Source organism: Spermophilus citellus, assembly GCF_964194105.1.
Source record: "Spermophilus citellus genome assembly, chromosome: 2".
Taxonomy (NCBI): Eukaryota; Metazoa; Chordata; class Mammalia; order Rodentia; family Sciuridae; genus Spermophilus; species Spermophilus citellus.
Genome location: NC_138183.1, coordinates 173,696,313 through 173,716,472, shown reverse-complemented (window position 1 = coordinate 173,716,472; position 20,160 = coordinate 173,696,313). Strand labels below are relative to the sequence as shown.

At 37.9% G+C, this 20,160-nt stretch overlaps 1 long non-coding RNA gene across 1 annotated transcript in view; it reads left to right on the top strand.

Annotated features, from left to right (window-relative positions):
- LOC308642878 overlaps positions 1-15,797 on the top strand; it is a 49,245-nt gene extending 33,448 nt beyond the window's left edge. Inside the window, exon 3 of the long non-coding RNA XR_014020658.1 lies at positions 14,956-15,797. This is a non-coding gene — a long non-coding RNA (uncharacterized lncRNA). The remainder of the gene's footprint in view (positions 1-14,955) is intronic.
- The last annotated feature ends 4,363 nt before the right edge of the window (positions 15,798-20,160 follow it).

Sequence of the window (20,160 nt, the reverse complement as noted above, 5' to 3'; positions counted from 1 at the left end):
CGCTACCGCTTGAGCCACATCCCCAGCCCCAAACTTGGAATTTTGAATTTTGATCTTTTCCTGGTGGTATGATACTCTTTTGTAATGGGCCATGAGAGAAAACCACAGCTCCCAGCCAGCAGCACTATCAGATGATCATCACATATAAAATAGACTTTGTGTTAGATGATTTTACCCAACTATACAGTCATGTCAGTGTTCTTAGCATGTTTAAGATAAAGTAGGCTAAGCTATGATGTTTCATATTCAATGTATTTTCAACTTAGGATGTGTTCAATTTATGATGGACATGTTTGGATATAACTCCATCAGAAATGGAGTTTATATTTATACTAAATAAATGTCCATTTATTTAGTATATATTTATGCTAAATAAATGCTTAAATAATAAATCTTGACTATTGTGTTTATGTGTGGTGTTTGTTTAGTGTGAAAATCTTTAACTCATCTGAAGTTAGTGGAAAAATTTAACCTCGACTCCATCGACTTGCTTAATCAGACTGTGGCAGTAGTTGTTTAGTTCAGAGAACTGGTTTCCTGTAGAGACCTGCCCTTCTTTGGAGTCAGTTGCAGTTAGCTCCCTAAACCCAAGTGATACTGGGAAACTGTAGGGCAGGGCCTCTTCCTCCATTTCAAGGGCAGAGTGAAAATGTACAGAGGGGTCAGCACTCACCATGATGGTCAGCAGCTCAGCCTAAGGACAGTGGCTAAGAGCTGGATAGTTACTAAAAATGAGCTCTACTCAATGTGGGTATCTTCTCTATTGTGCCCTCATTTTCTCCTTCTGCATGGCTCAGTTTGTCCAAACAAGGTGGGAGAAAGTGAAGTGTCCTGGAAAGTGATAAGTCTTCTTAGTAAATGGTCCCAGTGGTGGGCATCAGCTGCTGGGTCTGATCTTACACATAGGCAGTCAGGAGAATCATTTACTGAATTATAATTATTTCCAATATGTGCATTGGAAACTTACTACGTGCCAAGTTTTTCTCTCTCTCACTTTCTCTGATTTCAGTAAATTCAACTTAAGTCTTCATTATGAGAATTGAGGCTGAAAATCGTCAATTGATGTGTCCAAGGTCATGCAGCTAGCAAGGTGCAAACCCAGGAACTGAAATCTGTTTTATTCAACCAAACTTGTTCTTTACCACTGAACATCTGCTTTCCAGGCCATTGCATTGTGTCCAATTAATTAATTAATTAAGTACACATTATTTATTTAATACCTACTATCCAGTTGTAGTTGAGGTTCTAGAGTTAATGTGGTAAACATTACTGATAAAGTCCCTGCTCTCACAGAGCTTATGTTCTGGAGAAGGGAGATAGACAATAAAAATAAAAGGAAGTAATTTTAAAATCAAAGAAAATAAAATATGTCAGAAAGTCTGATTGGAGCCTCTGCAATGGTCACAAATAATCTCTGCCTGTAGTGTTGATGCCCTTTTATAATTACTTGAACATCAACTGAATTGTGATTTACCTCTGATGAACAGAACAAGGCAAAGATGCAGGGATGGTATTTCTGAAAATCTGGTTCCAAAGAGAATTTTGTATTTTTGAAATACTTTAGGCATGTAGGATTAAGTAAGATGCACATAGTACAATAAGTAACATTGCTATTAATTTACATTTGTTATATTAAATAAATATTTGCTTTTGAGACAAACCTAAAACTTTCAACTATTTTGTAGAAGGAACTCCTCCAACTGATGATACCATGTGTTTCACTTTCTTGAACCAGAAGACCAACAGATTTTGATACCCTCTGCTCAACTTTCTTTCATGTCTCTTGCCAGGTCATTCCAGCTCTCAAGGCAGACAGGGAGCCCATTATGATTTTCTACAATTACCCAGGTTTCTGAGAGCTGGAAATATTAAAGTCTGACCTTGACTTTATGGGTACTGAAAGGCAACATTAAGAGTTTCAGGGAATATTTTTGATATTCATTTTCTCAAGCTATGAAGAAATATGGAATGAGAATTTTTTTCAATTAGACAAGGTCTCGAATAAGAGTTTAAAAATTAAACATTTATGAATAATAAATATGTGAAAAGGTATAACCTCACCAGAAATCAAAGAAATATAAAGGCAATGATGAGATGTGATTTTTCACCTTTCAAATCAGGAACTATAATTCTTCATGCACATAGGGATTCAGTGAGATGCAAAGTCGTAGACAGCTCCTGAGGAAGAATTACGGGGCAAGCCTTTCAAGTGCAGCAGATGGTCATATGTCGAGATCCTTAACCCTATTTATCTCTTTTGACCCAGTGACACCAATGGTATCCTGAACCCCTCAACTGCAGCTGGCACCTAGTAGATTTTTAGTATTTAAGGAATTAACTAGTTAATTAAATCTGATGTCAACCTAACAAAGCTTAAAAAATATATCAGTTATAAAAATGTACAAAGATGTTAATTGAAGCATTTATTTTAATAAGGGAAGTGAAAATGATATGAATACTTAAAGCAGAGGCTTGTTTAAATAAATTATAGCATGTCCATTTGGTGGAACATTTTTCTGCTCTTAAAATGAGGTTTTAGAAAGATTTTTAATAAAAAGAGATATGGGCAAATGCCAAGACATTAACTGGATATCATGATCTCCAAAATGCATATTGAAGAGGAAAATAGTAATTTATACAGAGAAAAAAGTAATTTACAAGGAAATACTCTAAAATAATGATTATCTCATAAATGATTTTTCCTGTGGGTTTTTTTTTTTTTGTAGTACTGGGGATTAAACTCAGGGACTCTTATATGTTAGGCAAGTGCTCCAACACTGAACTATTTCCCCAGCCTTTTTCCAATTTTATTTTGAGAAACTGTCTTGTTAAGTTGCCCAGACTGGCCTTGAATTTGTGATCTTCTTGCCTCAGCTTCCCAAGTAGCTGGGTTTATAGATGTGCACCACTCACCCAGCTCCTATATGTATTTAAATTGTTTTCTACAATGATATTGATATAGATTTATGGTTAGGAAAATAGCAGAGCATGTACTTTCACAATAATTTTTCAAAGCTAATCCTACAGAATTGAAGCCACTAAACCTATGCATATATATTGAACCAAAAATTTACAGTTAAAAGAAAAAAAGCTTATTGGTTTTTCCTAATTATTGGAGTCATGCTAGTTTTTCTTCTTTTATTTCTTTTAAATCAACCAAATCAATTTGGGTAAACACAGAAGAAGGCCATATGGAAAAGTGGTTAAGAGCCTATTCTCTGGATCCACGCTTTCTTCATTTAACCTGGGCTCTGATACTTACCAGCTGAGTGACCTTTGGCAAATTATTTAGCCTCAGCTTCTCTGTAAAATGGCAATATTAATTGTATCTATCTCACAGGATGATTGCATATATTACATGAGAATGATGTATGTGAAGCACTTAGAAGCATCCTGGCACCTGGTGAATGCTACTTGTGTTTGCTTTTGCCACAGTGATGATTTCTAACCAAGTATAGCTCTGTTTAGTGTTAACGTTTGAAACCCAAATCTTCTACCTGCTCTCTTTTAACCAAGAGAATCTAAATGAGCCTTTGAAATTATTTTGATATTCATATGTGCCTGATTTATAGAAGAAATGACAAAGATGATAAATTGAAAGGATGTAGATGAACTGAACCTTAAATGTCATAGCTTTTTAAAGCAAGCACTTTGGAATGTACTTTTATGGGCACTTGGAGTTCTCTTGCCATTAAAATGTCCAAAATAATACCAAGCTCTAAATCCACAGAGGGTTCTCTCAAACTAAATAGACAAACAGAAAAAGCACAGGCATTTTTTTTGCCTGTGAAATTAAAGTGTCTTTGAACCCTGAATGAACATCTGAGGTCTATCATATTCTTCCTTCTCCAGGAAGTCTGCTCAACCTGCTCAGCAAGACCAAATTCCTCTCTCTTCTGAAGTCCCTGAGCCCCCTTTTTAGAGCTCTTTGATGACTGTTCCTATTCCTATCTCATTTTATTTTTTAATGTGTCAATGTAGACCTTAAGTTTCACAGTTTATTCTTGCTGATAATGCCCAACTGTACCTAGCATAATTGAACCTGAATAATTCAATTAAAAGAATTAATTATTAGGACTAATTATAGAACTCCAAATTTTTAATGAAATAAATAAATAACGTAGACATTTAGAGCTGGGAGAGGATCTTAAAGATGGCATTTTAGAGCTGAAGGTCTGGAGGCGTGCTAAAAACTAATTTGCAAGGAGATCCAGGGGCTTAATCACACATAGGCTGTGTGATTTTGGAAAACTTCCTAACCTTTCTGATAATCACCGTCCTTATCTGTAACAGCAGAGAACAGCAATACCTATCTCACACATAAGAGGATGGAAAGATAATTAACACACAAGTTGTCATCCCTCAGTAACACAAGTGAAAAATTTTGCTCATGGCCACATAGCTTGGTCGCTACTTAAGCTGCTGTCACTCTTTCTTCTTTCTCTTTCTTTGATCAACTTTGAAGTTCTGCTTAAATTCTGTTAACTGTTGTGAGAATCTAAGAGGAGAGGAAGTAACCTTTAATGATATTCTGCTATGTATTGGACAACTGTGCAGGAGATTTGCCTATAACTTCTGAAGCTGCCTTTGGGGGCAAAGTCTATGGGTGAAAAATCCAATGAGCAGACCTGATCATCTCACTTCAAGTATTCTTCCTTATCTTCTTGGGAGAACTTGCTCACTTGATTCCCTTCCTGTTGTGGTTGGATGAGAGGTGTCCCCCAAAAGTTCATGTGTGAGACAATGCAAAAAGGTGCAGAGAAGAAATGATTGGGTTACAAGAGCCTTAACCCAATCAGTCAATTAATTCCCCTGATGGGATTAATTGAATGGTAACTGAAGGCAGGTAGGGTGTGGCTGGAGGAGATGGGCATTGGGGGCATGGCTTTGGGGTACATATTTTATATTTGGTTAGTAAAGTCTCTCTGCCTGCTTCCTGAGCATCATGTGATTTTGGAAAACTGCTTCTCTCTGTGCCATACTCTTTCACCATGATGAAGCTGCTGGATATGGACTGAACCCTCTGAAACTATGAGCCCTTAAATAAATTTTTCTCCCCTACAATTATTTAGGTTGGGTCCTGAAGTCACAGGAGTGGATAAACTGACTAAAATACTTCCTTCAGAACTCAACAACCAAGGTTCCTAGAGATAGCAGATTGAATCATGGGATTGAAAACTGAGAAATAGAGCAACATTTACTTATTTGAGATAACTGGAATTTCTGGTCCTTGAAACTCCCTCCATTATAAATGTCTCAGAGCTAAGGGGGCTAAATGGATTTACAGGCTTTCCCTGAGTCCTGCAGGGAATATTTCAAGCAGTGAATAACCTGGCCAATGTCGTAGGGAGTACCATAGCCAATGTTCTGCATTGATTGTTCTCAGTTATTTTTTTAAAAATAATGCATTTGTCTATTCATTTTACTTAACAAACATTGAATGAGTATGTTTCAGACATAAAATAGGGAAAATATAGAGTTCAAAGGAATTTTTCCCCCAAGGAAGCTCCCTCTGCAGTACCCTTATTTTAAGGCCCTTGGGACTCTGCCACTAAGGTCAGCTGATTCTGTTTGTATCTAGTTGCCCAAAGAATGATTTTGAATAAAATCTCATCACATCCTAGGAGAGCCATCTTTGCTGAAATTGCGAGTTTTTAGAAGGTAATTTACAAGCTAATCATTGACTCAGTGTGGGGAATATGGGAACATTGTGAGCAGCTGGTCCTAGTAGGTGTGTGGGGCATGGCCATCCTGCCAAGAGTTTAGGCTGTGACTGCATGTAACACAGTTGACTCCAAATTAATGATGACTGTACTCCTAACAGGTACTCTGAACAAGGGAACTGTTGGTAACACATTTTTCTGAATGTAGTAATTGAAATTGTTGAAGTTTATGGAGCAAATGTTTTCAGTTGACAATGTATGTCAAAAGAAGTGTTGAAATGAAGGCTGGTTTCAGGGAACCTGTTCAATGAAAAAAAAAAAAAAAAACAACCATACTGTGGGTCACGTGGCTTTCTCTGTTGACATCAGAATCTTGTCCCAAAGCTTATGGTGGTATAATACAGTGGTTGATAGATGTCTTTGAAGTTAAGAAGAACTGGGTTCAAATCTCAGCCTTCTGTTTCACTTACCCTCTAGTACTTGGATACACTAAATCCTCTTATATTTAGCTTTCATGAGGCATCATCCTCAAATGTAATACACTTTCCTACTTCTTAGCATTGTTGTGCGGATCAAATGAAATTATTTCTGTTATGATACATACATAGCACAGTTCCCAATAAATAGTAACACTATCAAGAGCTCACAAAGTATGAGCTCCTCAGTGGTGCACTGTGGTGGACATTTATAATCCTGGTAACTGGGGAGGCTGAGACAAGAAGATTGCAAGTTCCAGCCTCAGTAATTTAGCCTCTGTCTCAAAATAAAGGGACTGAGGACGTAGCTCAGTAGTAAAACACTCCTTGGTTCAATCCCCAGCACCACAAAAAAAAAAAAAAAAAAAAAAAAAAAAAAAAAAAAAACCAAAACAACAACAACAAAACGAGCGTCTCAACAACAAGGATTTTGTCTATTTAATCACCTGTGTATCCCTCACATCTGGAACAGTGCCTGGCCCACACTGGAAAGTTAGTAAATATTTGTTGAATAAATGAATTCTCTAGATCAGTCATTCAACCTTTAGTATCTATTGTGAAGTTCTGTCAATGTTATGGAAGGCACAGAAATGAATAACATGGGTTTCTTTTCCTAGAATTAGAAGAGTGAAATGTGTAAATGGAAAATGACAATCCAAAGTGATACTTTGAAAAAGTTAAAAACTTCAAGCTGGGATTTAGAGAAGAAGGAAGAGGGATATGGGAAAGCAAGCAAAAACTACAAGTTGAAATGGGAAACTTAAATAGATAATAGAATATTGACAAATATAAATAATAGAGGAAGGTTGTGGGAGGGCAGGCAGGGAATGGAGATGGCATTCCTGGAAACAAGCATCATGAGCAAAGGTCTAAAAGCTGGAAAGAACCAGGTATGTTTGGAAATAAGGAGAAAGCCAATTTCACTAACAAATAGAAGACTTGGAGAGAACTTAAGGACAGGGACTGTGTTTCTGGAACACTTTGTACAGAGCTCAGAATCCCATCTAAGGTTCAGTGAATGAGCTATGAGTCATTGCAATGGAGGGCTGTTGAAATGAACATCCGGAAGGCCGTGAGGAGATTGCTTAGCCACAAGAAAGGAGAGGACTTGGGCACAGGGATGACTATAGACCAGTGATGAAGCATGGGATTGATTATTGTGTTGTTTCTAAACCCACCCAACTGCAGTGTCTGGGAGGATTTCACCAAATTCTAGGAAATTAGAACTTTGAAAACCTGGGTTGATTGGCTTGGGAATAGCCTGTCTTTTCGTTTTTCACTCTAAATAAAAAATATTGGTATTTTAATCACATGCATTCATTCATTTGGAAGAGGACACAGTTCTGAAGAACAACTGTGTAACACAGCTGTGTCTACCAAGTGGCATGGAGCCCCATCCATACTACTTCATCTTGGTGGTTAGAGCCAATGGGAAAAAAATACTATCAAAATTCTGCACCACCAAAGAGTATACAGAACTGAGAGCAGTGGATAAACTCTGATCTTCTTCAAGGGTCTACAATTGTTATGTAGCAAGATCAAGCACCCTCACCCTGCCTGCAACTTTTCCTCCTGCCTGGATTAGTAGAGGACAGTAACAGCTAAACTTTTCTAAGTGTAGTTCTATGTGCCAGACACTGTGCATTATCCCATTTCATTTAACTTCAACCCAATGAAGTGGCTTCTACTAATCTCACTATTATATAGTTGAGAAAATAAAGTTTTGTGAGGTTAAATTGCTTAAGCAATAAAATACAAAGCTTAGACTCAAAGCCAGGTTTACTTGATGAGTTAATTGCATTTCATTGCAATCATAGAAAAAACATTTCAAAAAGTTAAAGAAGATTTTATCTTATAGATATAAAGAACTACAAAACTTCCTGGAATCAGGGCTGAACTAAATGGGGAGGAAATGGGAGTCTCAGAATGCACAAGAGGCAGAAGTCAAAGGTCAGCAAATGGAGAGGAGATAATTACAAATCTAACAACCCCTGCTTTTTCTCCTAAGGTGTCAATAGCTCCCCTCCCTAATAGTGAGGTGGAGGTGGCTGCTTCAAACTGGTTTCATGGTTTCCCTGGCAAGTGCCAGATATTTTTAATAAAGCCACATTGTGCATCAGGTCTATGTTCAGGGCCACAAGGGTAAGGCTGCCAGGCCTCCCTGAGACACGGCCATTCTGAGTCCTGGGTACCCACCCCACAGAGCCCTCTGGGGTCATTCTAATTAATTATTAAGCCTGCAGATTTGTACTTAGGAGACACAAGCCAAGTTCCAGACCCATGACATAGGAGCTTACATTTCTCACGCCTCACCAGCCTGGTGTACTTCCTGGAGTGAGCTCCACCTACCATCCCAGATCAGCAGCCACCTCTGGAGCCCAGGGAAGAGGAAGGAGCTGGTCATGTGGGTTTGGAGGCTTGTAAGCGACCGGAAATGGAGTAGGAAACTGAAAAGGCAAGCTGCGGTTGGTTGGTTGGCTGTGCCAAGATTTCCAGTTTGGAATTAAGTCAGCAGAGTGGAGTGGAGGCAAAACCCACCACTTTTAACAAAGGGAAATGTCTCCAAACTGTTTTTATGTTTTGAATTGAAATTTAAGGTCCTATTTAAAACTGAGTGCTCAGTCACATGTGCTCTGTAAACCCCAGGCTCTTAGTGTAAGTTTTTCCCAAAGATTCCTGTTACCATTCAGCCTAAAGTTTGAGTGGATAAAAGCACAAAAGGTCCCAGATAATTAAACTGAATTGTGAGGGTGGAAGGGAAGAGGCTCAAGATGCAGACCCTGCTTAGAGTATTTGCATTTGGGGCAAGAGAAAACAAAGCAAAATGGAAATCAGATCTTTGACTAATCTGTCAGCCTGGAGTTGCCTCTGCAGGATGAACAATTGGCTAAGTATTCAGACTCTGGGCATATCCAGGAATGGCAATCAGTTTACCATTCCCCTGTCTAAAATGGCTTTCCTTTGCTCTTAGGAGAGGGATGAATATCTTTAATGCATTTATGAGGTCCTGCACAATCTGGTCTCTGTCCTTTCTGTTACAGGGCTGTAGTCATATTGACCTTCTCTCTGTTACTGAACAGCCCAGCACCATGTTCCAGTCATACCCAGCCTTAAGCTTGCAAATGCTTTACTTCCAGTGTGTTTCTTTCCTCCCTCTCTCCTCACCACACCAAACAAAACAAAACAAAACAAAATCATCTCTTTTCCTCCCTGAAAGAGAGGATTAACAACTTGGGTACAAGGACCATGTTGTTCTTGTTCCCATTCTAATCCTACACCTAGAATAATTCCTGGTTTGTAATCAGTGCTCAATAAATATCTATTAAATGAATGAATGCAACCAGGTTGTTTCCAACAGTCACAGTTTCGTGGCATAGTATTGATCTGTTAGATAAACATTATGAACATAAAGGCTGGTCACATTTCATTCTTCTGCAGTATGCCAAAAACTAGATGTCGATCAATGAGCAACTCACATCTATAGGGCACCAAATTCTATGCTTAGAGCTATCAACCTTACAATTGAACAATATGATGGGCTCCAAGGCTCCAGAGGAAAACCTTAAGGAGGTGGTGGTGGGGAGGAGAATCCAGGGAGAATGCTTGTGTCTTTCCTGCCCCAAATAGAGAAAAATATAAATGAGCAGTGTGACATTTTTAGTATAGACAGGGAACTAGCTCATAGGGATAGAGTATCTTTGATTCAGCATTCATTCAATAATTAAAATATTGAGAATTTACTTGATTCTCTGGTGAAGGAATACCAAACAAAACTGACAAGCCTAGGGGAACTAAGGTTCTGATCTACAGGAACTTCCAAACTGGTGCTATAATACATACCTGGTTTCTGCCTGATGCAGCCTGATGGCCTTGTCTTTGTATTGCTTAGCATCCTCTTCCATTCTCTTCGGTGAAAACATTCTCATTATATCCTCTACCCTCTCTTCTATTCATAGTCAGTACCTGATCTCAACTCCCACTTCTAGAAAAAAGAGTTCTTGAGATCTGAACTTCCTTGATTTCCTTTAACTGAATATTTATCCTCAACTTTATCCAACTTTTTTTCTTCCATTCAGTTGTAGGATATGAAGAGTCTTTTCTTCATTCCACTGTTCTAATTAGTGGGACATGAATCAACCTAGTGGGTTGTGACTAGTATTTTTTTTTTTTTTGAAAGAAAGAAAAAAAAAGAACAGATAAGAAAATGTCAGGGTATAAAATATGTAGTGAGGGTAAATATTATTTCACAAACTTATATTACACAAGTGATCATGTATACTTCTTTGTGTATGTACTGGTCTTGAGTTAGATATTTCTTACAATGGAATATGGTTAGAAATTAAAAGCTCTATCCTCTTCAAGGATATTCTCCCCACCTCTTCATGCTCCACAGAGCTCTCACTCCTGTGACTGCCTTCTCTACATATTTAATTGCTTACTTTCTAGGGATTCTTCCCCTCAGTCTATAATGCTCTCTCATTGCTTTCAGCAATGATCTAGGTTTCCTTCAACTCATTGCTTTTCTTAGTCAAAAAGCACAATTTAAGCTCCAGCTATTCTTCCTTTTACCCCTGGCCTCCATACTATTGAGCTTGCCTTTTTAAAGTGTGCAAGCTCTCATCATGGTACTAAATGGAATGGGTATTACTTTAGGCCCCTATTAGCTGTACTTTTGTGTTTATTTGTTGTTGTGGGCTGTCTGCTTAACTTTCAGATTCTGTATTTCTGGTTCTTCTTCTCTGAATCAGGTCTCTGCTGCCCCTTCATAAATTCTTCATCTTTTCCCTGCCCCTTAAGCCTGGGCATTCCACCTTGATATGTTTCCTGGCTTTTTCTTCTCTATATCAGTTGAAGGCTGCCAAATCTGTATACCCAACCCCAACTCTTTCCTGGGCTTGGATTTGTTATATCAAGATTCACGCTAGGGCGAGGCCCAGTGTCAAAGGCCTGTAATCCCAGAGGTTTGGGAGGTTGATACAGGAGGATCTCGAAGTTCAAAGCCAGCCTCAGCAAAAGCGAGATGCTAAGCAACTCAGTGAGACCCTGTCTCTAAATAAAATACAAAATAAAATACAAAATAGGCTGGGGATATGGCTCAATGGTTGAGTGCCCCTAAGTTCAATCCCTGAAATTGAAACAGGGTGTCACTGAATAGCTGAGCACCTCCCAAAAAGATTCCTTCTAGGTTTCTTTCTTTCTCTCACAACAGGTTCCAAGCTGGGATCATCATTGCCCCTGAATCTGCAGCCCCTCTATTTCTGTGATCAGGCTGGTCCTTGTGTCTGCAATACCCTTGCCTGCCTTGATTCACATGGCTGACTCTTATATGTCTTTAAAACTCAGTGTAAGTTTCATCTCTTCAAAGAAGCCAAGGTGTGCCAGAAGTTCCACATCACCTACCAAATTGTATCGGCGTGGTTTATGTGCCTGTCTTTCTCACTAGACTCTAAGCACCTTAAGGGCAGAGGATTTTGAGTAATTTTTGTGCTCCTAATGCATAAGTGCTTGGCATGTTGTGTTAATAAATAAATATTTCTGGGAGCTGTTGTCCTAGTAAAGAAACAGAAACTCATATGAATTCATAATCCACAAATAGACCCTCAGATCATTTTAAATTAAGTGGTCTGCCCCAGGCAGATAGAGAGGCTGATGTGACCTATTGGTTAGCTTTCCCAGATTTACTGTTTAATTGTCCTGCTTTTTAATTGCTTTGTGTTGTGTAGACCTGGATAAAAATGCAAAGAGGAAATTTGATATAAAAAAAATAAGACTCAATTAGCTGTTAACTAAAACTAATGACTTGGAGAATAGACATTACACATCTTATCTAAGTTATTGAATATCCCAAAGGAAAAGAATCAAGATATGGTTGAATTTGTTCAGAGCCTAATTAGAGAAACTCTTTAAAATTGTATCACATCCATTAGGGATTTAATCATGCTCCCCAATTGTTGCCAAGACAAGTTTATTCTATTTTTCATGGCAGGCCTGTGATAGAGTTACAGCATGTCTGTCTAGGCTTATGACTGAAATGCTATTGTGTGCTTTCTGTGCCATGCATCTGAAAGGTCACTCCAAGACTTTGGTGGTCTCTCCCACTTCCTTCAGTACTTTGTATATTTGGTGCTCAGCTGTAATGTTAAAATCTAGGAAATTGTTAAAATCTAGGGAATTGAGAAATTGGTGTTGGGTGAGTTTGGAATGAGCTTCAGATGCATTTTTTAAAAATCAGCTTCTTAGAGGTAGGATTTGTTCAGGGTGGGGACAATGGCACTACACTTAGTCTATGTAATTATTACCATAAACTACTTAACAAACACTTGAATTAATAAGAGCATGCTCTGCTGATTTCATTAGTTCTAATGATGCTTGCAGTGAATAGTGATTTAATTTTCTCCCACATGAGTTGATTTGTAGGATCAGAGAGCCAGTGATATATTGGAAATGCCATTATGTCATGATTTAAATTTATACTGATTTAGATTTCTCATATTTCTTCCATTGCTTCATCAGATTATAAAATGTGGTCTCAAAAATAAATGAGGAGCCCCCTGTAGTTCAATAGAAAACATTAATAACTCTGCATATTAGACTAGCCCTGTGTGGATTGTCCAGAATTTTATACATATTACTTCACTAAATTCTCAAAGCAACTCTCATAAATATTTCTGATTTAAAATAATTTAGTTACAATTCAGAGAGGTTAGAGTGACTTGTCCAAAGTCATCATTAGTGCCAGAGCCCCAATATTATTTGAAAGTAAGAATTTTAAATTTTTATTTATATTTTTGGTGCTGAGAATTGAACCCAGGGGTGCATTACCATTGAGTTACATCCTAGCACCCTGGCTTTTGAGGGAGGCAGGGTCTTGTGTAGTTGCTGAGAGTCTCACTAAGTTGTTGAGGCTGACATTGAACTTTCCATCTTTCTGCCTCAGCCCCCCAAATTACTGGGCTTACAGGGATGCACCAGTGCATCTGGCTCTGAAAGCAAGAATTTTTCAACAAAAAGCTTTTGAAATCTAGTTTAATTCAGTACTAGATTTAGGGTAAAATATTTTAAAAACCCGAATTGACCAATAGCTCTTACCCAAGAATTATATGTTCTTTCTGATTTCTGATTATCATAAAATATTTGTTGAGGTAGATTTCTTATGCTGCTTCTCATATTTCCTGACTTTTTCTGTAGTTAGTATTGGCATAGAAATGTCCTCAGTTTTACCTTCGGCGGGGGGGGGGGGGGGGGGTTAAAATGAGTGGGATTTATGTTCACCTCATCCCATCCACTAGTTCAATGATAAAATAAAACCCCTAATCATTTGTTGTCTCTAATCCCCTCACAAACTGTCAAAAGACCATTAGAGCTAGAAGATTCAAGAGACCATATTGTTCCACCTCTGGCACATCATTTCATTCATTTTTCTTTCTCATTCCTGTACATTTTTACAGCATATGTTAAAATAAGATCATGAGACAGTTGAGCTTGGTGGGAGAAAAAGCCATAATGGATCAGCAATGCCAGCCACTTCTAAACTTTGGGTTCATTTTTATTCTTCTTTCTTTTGCTATTTAACTTCAGCCTGTCAGGAAGTACTATCAGTTAAACTTCTAAACTATATCCCTGATTACTTTTCAACATTTCTATAATTAGTACCTTCATCTGTTAGGATATGCTAGATTGTTCTGTGGCTTCATGACCACGGGAGGAGATCTGCTCCACTTCTTCCTCACTTGGGGCCCTTGAGTGAAAAGGGTCCTGATTTGGAATATCAGCAGTCGCACCGTATGTGGTAAGGGAACGTGGTCTCACCCAGCGTCAGTGCTCCAGTCTGCGGTAACGCACATCATCTCTTCTCCAGTGTGCTGGCCAGAACTAGTCACATGGCACCACCCAACTGCAAAGGAAACAAAGAAATAAAATTCTTTGTGCCTGAAAGGAGAGTAAAATAGACATTGGGCTACAGTTCTAAGCAACTAGCATTTCTCACATGGATCCTAACTAGTCTCTTTGCTTTTGTTCTTGCCCCACTGAAGTACATTCTTCATAGTGCAAAAAGAAAATTTATTGAATATATAAATTATAATATCTACCTTCAGAGAGCCAGCCAACTGACACATGGGAAGAACTTTTCTTTGGGAAAGGAACTTCTATTGTGTCCATAGCACCTTCTGTGTTGCCGTATGTTTCTATAAACCTGTTGGTCTCTTAAATCTTCTCTTTTGAACAGGAATGAGTCAGCATATCTTCTCACCAAAACACAAGGAGGTGGGTAAAAGGGAGTCCTTATACAGAGCGGCCTTTTATGTTGTTTTCTTGTGGAAACCCAAGAGGAGTTGCTGTAGGGAGGTGAGGGCTGTGTCTACTGTTATGTGGGGTGCTCTAAGGTGAGGCTAGTGGCCCTAACTTCATCACCCATGTCCTGCTCCCTGGTGCCAGCTATCCTGGTTCAACTTGGTGTAAGAGTTTGAAGGAAGTAGGCAGTGACTTGTTTTCCCTCTAAACACAAGCAGGACAAAATGGTGTCCAAAAGACAAAGACCTAGTCCTTTCTCTTTTCATAGTTTGTTTCCTGCTTTCAATATCCCTAGATCATCTGAATCTTCCAAAGCTCTTTGATAGAAAGCAATCCTCCAAAATTTTTGCCAGTGTCTTACTTGAGGAAGTATCTGATTTCACCAGTATTACTTTTCTCATTATTTTGACAATAATGAGCACCTATAGGCCTAGATACCCATATTAAGAGGGAAATAAATGCATAAAAAATAAAGAAGCTCTGTCATAAAGTATGATCTCTCCTTAATGTTTTCTGTTTTTCAGAGCTATTATTATGCATTCTCTGACCTCAGACACTGGACTTTGTCTCCACCACCTTACTGCTCTGGATGATTTGCTTGGGCCTGACTTCTGACCTGTGGAGATTTATGTGGTATGGCAAACCTTTTTAGTCTTGAGTACTTCTCCAGAGTCACTCCCCAGATGTTTTCTCTTGTATAATTTCATTTTACTATGTCAATCAGTTTCCTTGGTCATGTATCTGGCCTCAATATCCAATAACTATACCAACGTATTTTGTTTGAGTAGGTCTCAACATGACGTATATCTTGGGGGAGAAGCTTACGTCTCATCATATCACCATATCCTAGAAAGAAATGCTCTGAGAAATATAATTCATGTAATTTGGAAAAATTGTGGAATTTCTGAAATATTTCTCCAAAGTATTTAAAGTAATTTCATAAATGTGAATTCACATAAAAATATAGAGCTGGAAAAAACATAGAAATATAGAGATTGCCTAGTTATATTCTAATGTATAATTTTGAGGAAATTGAAGCCAAGAAAGAACAAATAAATCTCCAATATCACAGAGTTAGCTCGTGTTGTGCTGCAATCCAGATTCCTGGATCTGGGGCACTTGGCCTCTCCTCTCTGTGATGCTATCTTTGAGTTTTACATTAAAATCTTTAAAATGTTGATGTCCAAGTGTTCATTAGCAAACTGAATATATTTTAGGGGGGAGATTCATCTTTACAGCATAGAATTGTATAAATAAGGAAAAAGATATACCCACTTGTAGGATGTAGTCATAAAAATTTTAAACAATATATTTTTGGTATGATATTGTCCAAATCATATTGTTATATTGTATGCATATAAATATATAACAAATTCCATCAATATGTACAACTATAATTTACCAATAAAAATGTGGAAAAATACAATTTTCATAAAAGTACTGTAAAATAAAGGCAACAAAATAAGAAATTAAAAAAATGAAAGATATATATTGGGTTTCCACATTACAATTCTCCTTTTTTTATATTAGAAAACTCTGGAATTTCTATCATCACCAAGTACAAATCAAATCTAGATAGGGCATAAGAATTCAAATTATTATTTGGTAGAACCAAAAAAATATCAGTGATAGAAAAAATATGGCAATTTGTTGTCTAACATATTTTCCTTCCTATTTTTTCTAATTAAAAAAAAATAGTTGCTCCTATGAGCCACAAATGTCAATACAATTTTCCCATTCTCTGAAAATTTTCGTGGTGTGACATCATTCTCGTCCACATTTGGCTTGTAATACATCTACCCACTATTATACCCTGCTTACTCAGAAAAATTTCAAAGTGTTTAGAAGCTCAAAATCTCCTTTATGAAAATAAAACACATCTCCAAAAGGCATGAAGCATGGAAGCTAAGCAGTTCAAGCCTCCCAAATAGAAAACAGATGACCAAACTGTCAATTTCTCTGAATTTTAAATACTTTATAGGTTTCAATTCTACATACTAATTACCCCAAATTCCATTTTATTCTGATCTAGGTGGCTGCAAATGCTACCCTGGAAAGATGATCACTCTTTACCTACACATGTTTTCTGCCTATTCTTGACCAGTAGAATAAGATACAGCTAGTGAGAGACCAGAGTCAAAACAGGTTTCTATCAGTGACTTTCTCTCTCAGTCATGGTGAAAGCTGTGGCTTTGTACAAGATAAAAATTCAAAAGTCTGAAGCACAGGTAAGGAATTTGAAAGGCTTGGGTCTAATGAAGCCGTGTTATGTGGCCTTGGGGAATGTCACTCAATGTCTGGATGTTTTCATCAATCAACAGAGTAGGTCAACAGGTATCTGTTTCCCCATAGTGCTAAGAATTTGCTTTCAGTCATGATGGCAGTGAAATGTATGGAAAGACTCTTCAGTATGTGAACTTCTAAGTCAGACTCTGGTCAGAATGTGAAGAGACAGCCAATTTGGGAAAGGAGAGACTGTTTATCTCATATAAATTTGAGGGATTATATACTTGAGATTAATTGCATATTCTGAATAAATGAGCACAAGCCACTAAATCTCTTTTGTTTTATTTTTGTCATTAAAACTGTTTCTGAATAACTGAATGAACTCCTGCATGAATGTAGAATTCTGGAGTTAGAACTGTATTCAGATAATGTGGAATGTATTAAATATATAAGCATTCACCTATATCAACTTGAGTAAAACAGAGCTGATAATTACCTTGCAAATTGGTTGTGAATATAAGATTAAGTCAAATGGATATAAGATCTCAAAAACAAAGCATGGGTCAATAACCCCAAATATCTTAGGTTGAGTTACTGAGCAGCCGAGACAGGGATTTTTATGCTAGAGATTTTTTTAGAGAGTGTTCTTGCTCTCAGGTAGAACTTGTCAGGGAGTGAGTGAGAGAAGCAGGAAGAGGAAGAACCAGATGAAAGTGGGCAATCAATCACCTTGATCCCCTGGGGAGATGGTGAATTATAGCACAAAGGGGGTGGGCTATGTTGGGACGCTTTTATAATCATCAGCTATTTGCCTCCTCTAGAGATATTGTGCAACCTCCCTGGCTTTTCTGGGAGAGATGTTCCATCCACTGAAGGCAATTCTCAGGAGAAGGGGCTACACTGAGCTGTTAGCAGTCAACACCTCAAGCAATTTTGGGATGAAGGCAGGAGTCTGGTCGAGGAGATGGGCAGGACACAAAAAGCATCTTCTATAATAAAAATAAATAGATCCTTATTGAGAGCAGAGACTATAGCTGATGTGTTTTTACATTTCCTTATTCACTTATCAATCAATCATTCCCTCAGCAATTGTCGATCATGTGCCACCTCTATGCTGAACACTCCCTGGGTGCATGGGATACATCAGTGAATGAATGAAAGACATTTTCTTACATTACAGTGGGAGAGAGATAATAGAGTAAATAATTACATACCATGTTATATGGTAATAAGTACTATGGTAAATGGATAACAGCATTTTTTTCCCCATCACTAAAAATGTACACCTTTTTTGACTTGATGTGTAAACTACAATCTCTTTGTGGAGTAGTATAGACATACATTATATAGAACCATATTGGCATTTTTTATAGTGGAACATCATGGTTTGTATATGAAGTGTTCTCAAAAGCTCCTATGTCAATGCAGGTATGTCTGAAAGTAAAATGATCAGATTATGAGAGCCATAACTGAATCAGTCCATCTCAATTTGAATGGACTAACTGGGTGGTAACTGAAGGCAGGTGGGGCTTGGTTAGAGGAGATGGGTGACTTGGAGTGTACCCTGGGAACATTCGTCTCTCCTGCAGTTCCTTCCTCTTTCTCTCTACCTCTTGGCTATAAAGCCCTAAGCAGTGTTCTTCCATATGCTCCACCACCACAATGCTATGTCACCTTGAGCCCAAAGCAATGGATCATGATGATTGTGGACTGAAACCTTTGAAATTACCAGCCAACATAAACTGATAATTTCCTCTTAAAGTTGTTCTTGGTCAGATATTTTGGTCACAGTGATGAAAAACCAACTACCACATGGAAAAAACCATGGAGATTAAATTTAAGCTTTGATTAAATTTGCACTGATCCCTGGCCATATCTTAATTTGTATTTTGAGCATATGTTTGATATGATTTATTTTGTCTTTTTTTTCTTCCAAAGTTGGAGTGTTGTTACTTTTCAGTTAATTACATGCTTTCTGATAATTTGAATTTATTTATTCACAAATTCTATAAACAGCATTTTAAATGTCTACCATGTACTAAACACTGATGAAATTTGGGAAGGATAAGACAAAAGTCTCTGACCCAGGAGCATGATATAGTATGAAAGATAAGCTGAGTATATTAATTTCTTGACCACAAGAAAGAAAGCACCAGAGTCAAGACACCTACACCCAAAGCCTGTGGAAGAGTCAGAGATTACTCAGTAGCCATGAGGGTTCAAATAAACCATCTGGAGAAAGCTCCCCTTGGGGCTCAGAGAGGCTAGCTGGCATGTAGACACGCAGACATGTAGGTGATGGGTCTTTGGAGCAAAGAGAATCTATAACCAAGAAATAGAGGCAGCAAGAGGCTGAATGTATTTGCAGAACTTTGGTTTGGTCTGTTTTTTGAGGTTAAATAGCAGATTGAAAAGATAAATTATGACTCAATTGAGAAAGACTTGATGGTATTCTATCCAAGGATATTTTGATAGGAAAAAACAGAAACACATTTCAGTTAATACATATTAAGAATTTGGTAAAATAAAATAGGGAAATTCAAGAAAGAAAGTACAATTAGGCCTCATCAAAACTTGTTGTAGGAAATTTCAAGGGATCTCACCATTTCCCAGGAACTGAATACTTCTTATTTGTCTACTTTACCTTTCTCTTTCCTTTATGGGTTTCCTGTATTTTTTTTTTTTTTTCATAACCCAGCCCAGGATAGCCACTTAATCTCTCAAGTCTCATGACTCAAAGTTTTGCAAGACAGTTTCTCGCTGGCTGCCTTTGGACAGTATGCCCACCCTCGTCAAGCCACCTTGCGCTGGAAGAGTCTTTATGAACCTGCTGCTGTCTACTGAACCACCTCTGGGTTCAGTGTCCTTGAAAGGGAATCCCGGCAGGGCAGGCAGGTCTGAGCATTTGCAATGCAGTTGGCTGAGTAGATCCCTTCTGTAGGAAGAGTTGGGAGTCTGGGGAACTTTCCCAATAGGAGGCTCCAGTTTATTTATTTATTTACTACAGTTGCTTTGTTTCTCAGTTTCATGAACTGCTAGTAACATTGTTATCCTTCAAAACTATGTCAACCTTGCATATAGGAACATCTGAAAACAGAAAGTAGATGGCCTTAGGGTTTGTCAAGGGTTCAACTGCATTAGGGGCTTCTCTGGGAGTGATACCACAACCTCTCAGTAGACTCACTACATTCAATTGAAAATTATGTCTCTGAGTCTCTCTCCCTGTTAGGCTGTGGGTTCCTTAAAAAGGCAAAGAGAGAACCCTAGCACTGTTACTAAATAACAAAAACAAAATAGCACAAACCAGGATTTAGGAAGATTTTGGACTTTGAAATAAGCAGTTTGGGGTTTGAATTCCAATTTGCCATTTCCTGATTGTTACGACCTAGGGCAAGTTACTTATTTGGTAAGTCTTACTTTCCATTTTTTCATCTATAAAATGGGAATACAGGTTAAGTATCTCTTATCTGAAATGCCTGGGAGCAGAAGTAATTGCGGATTTT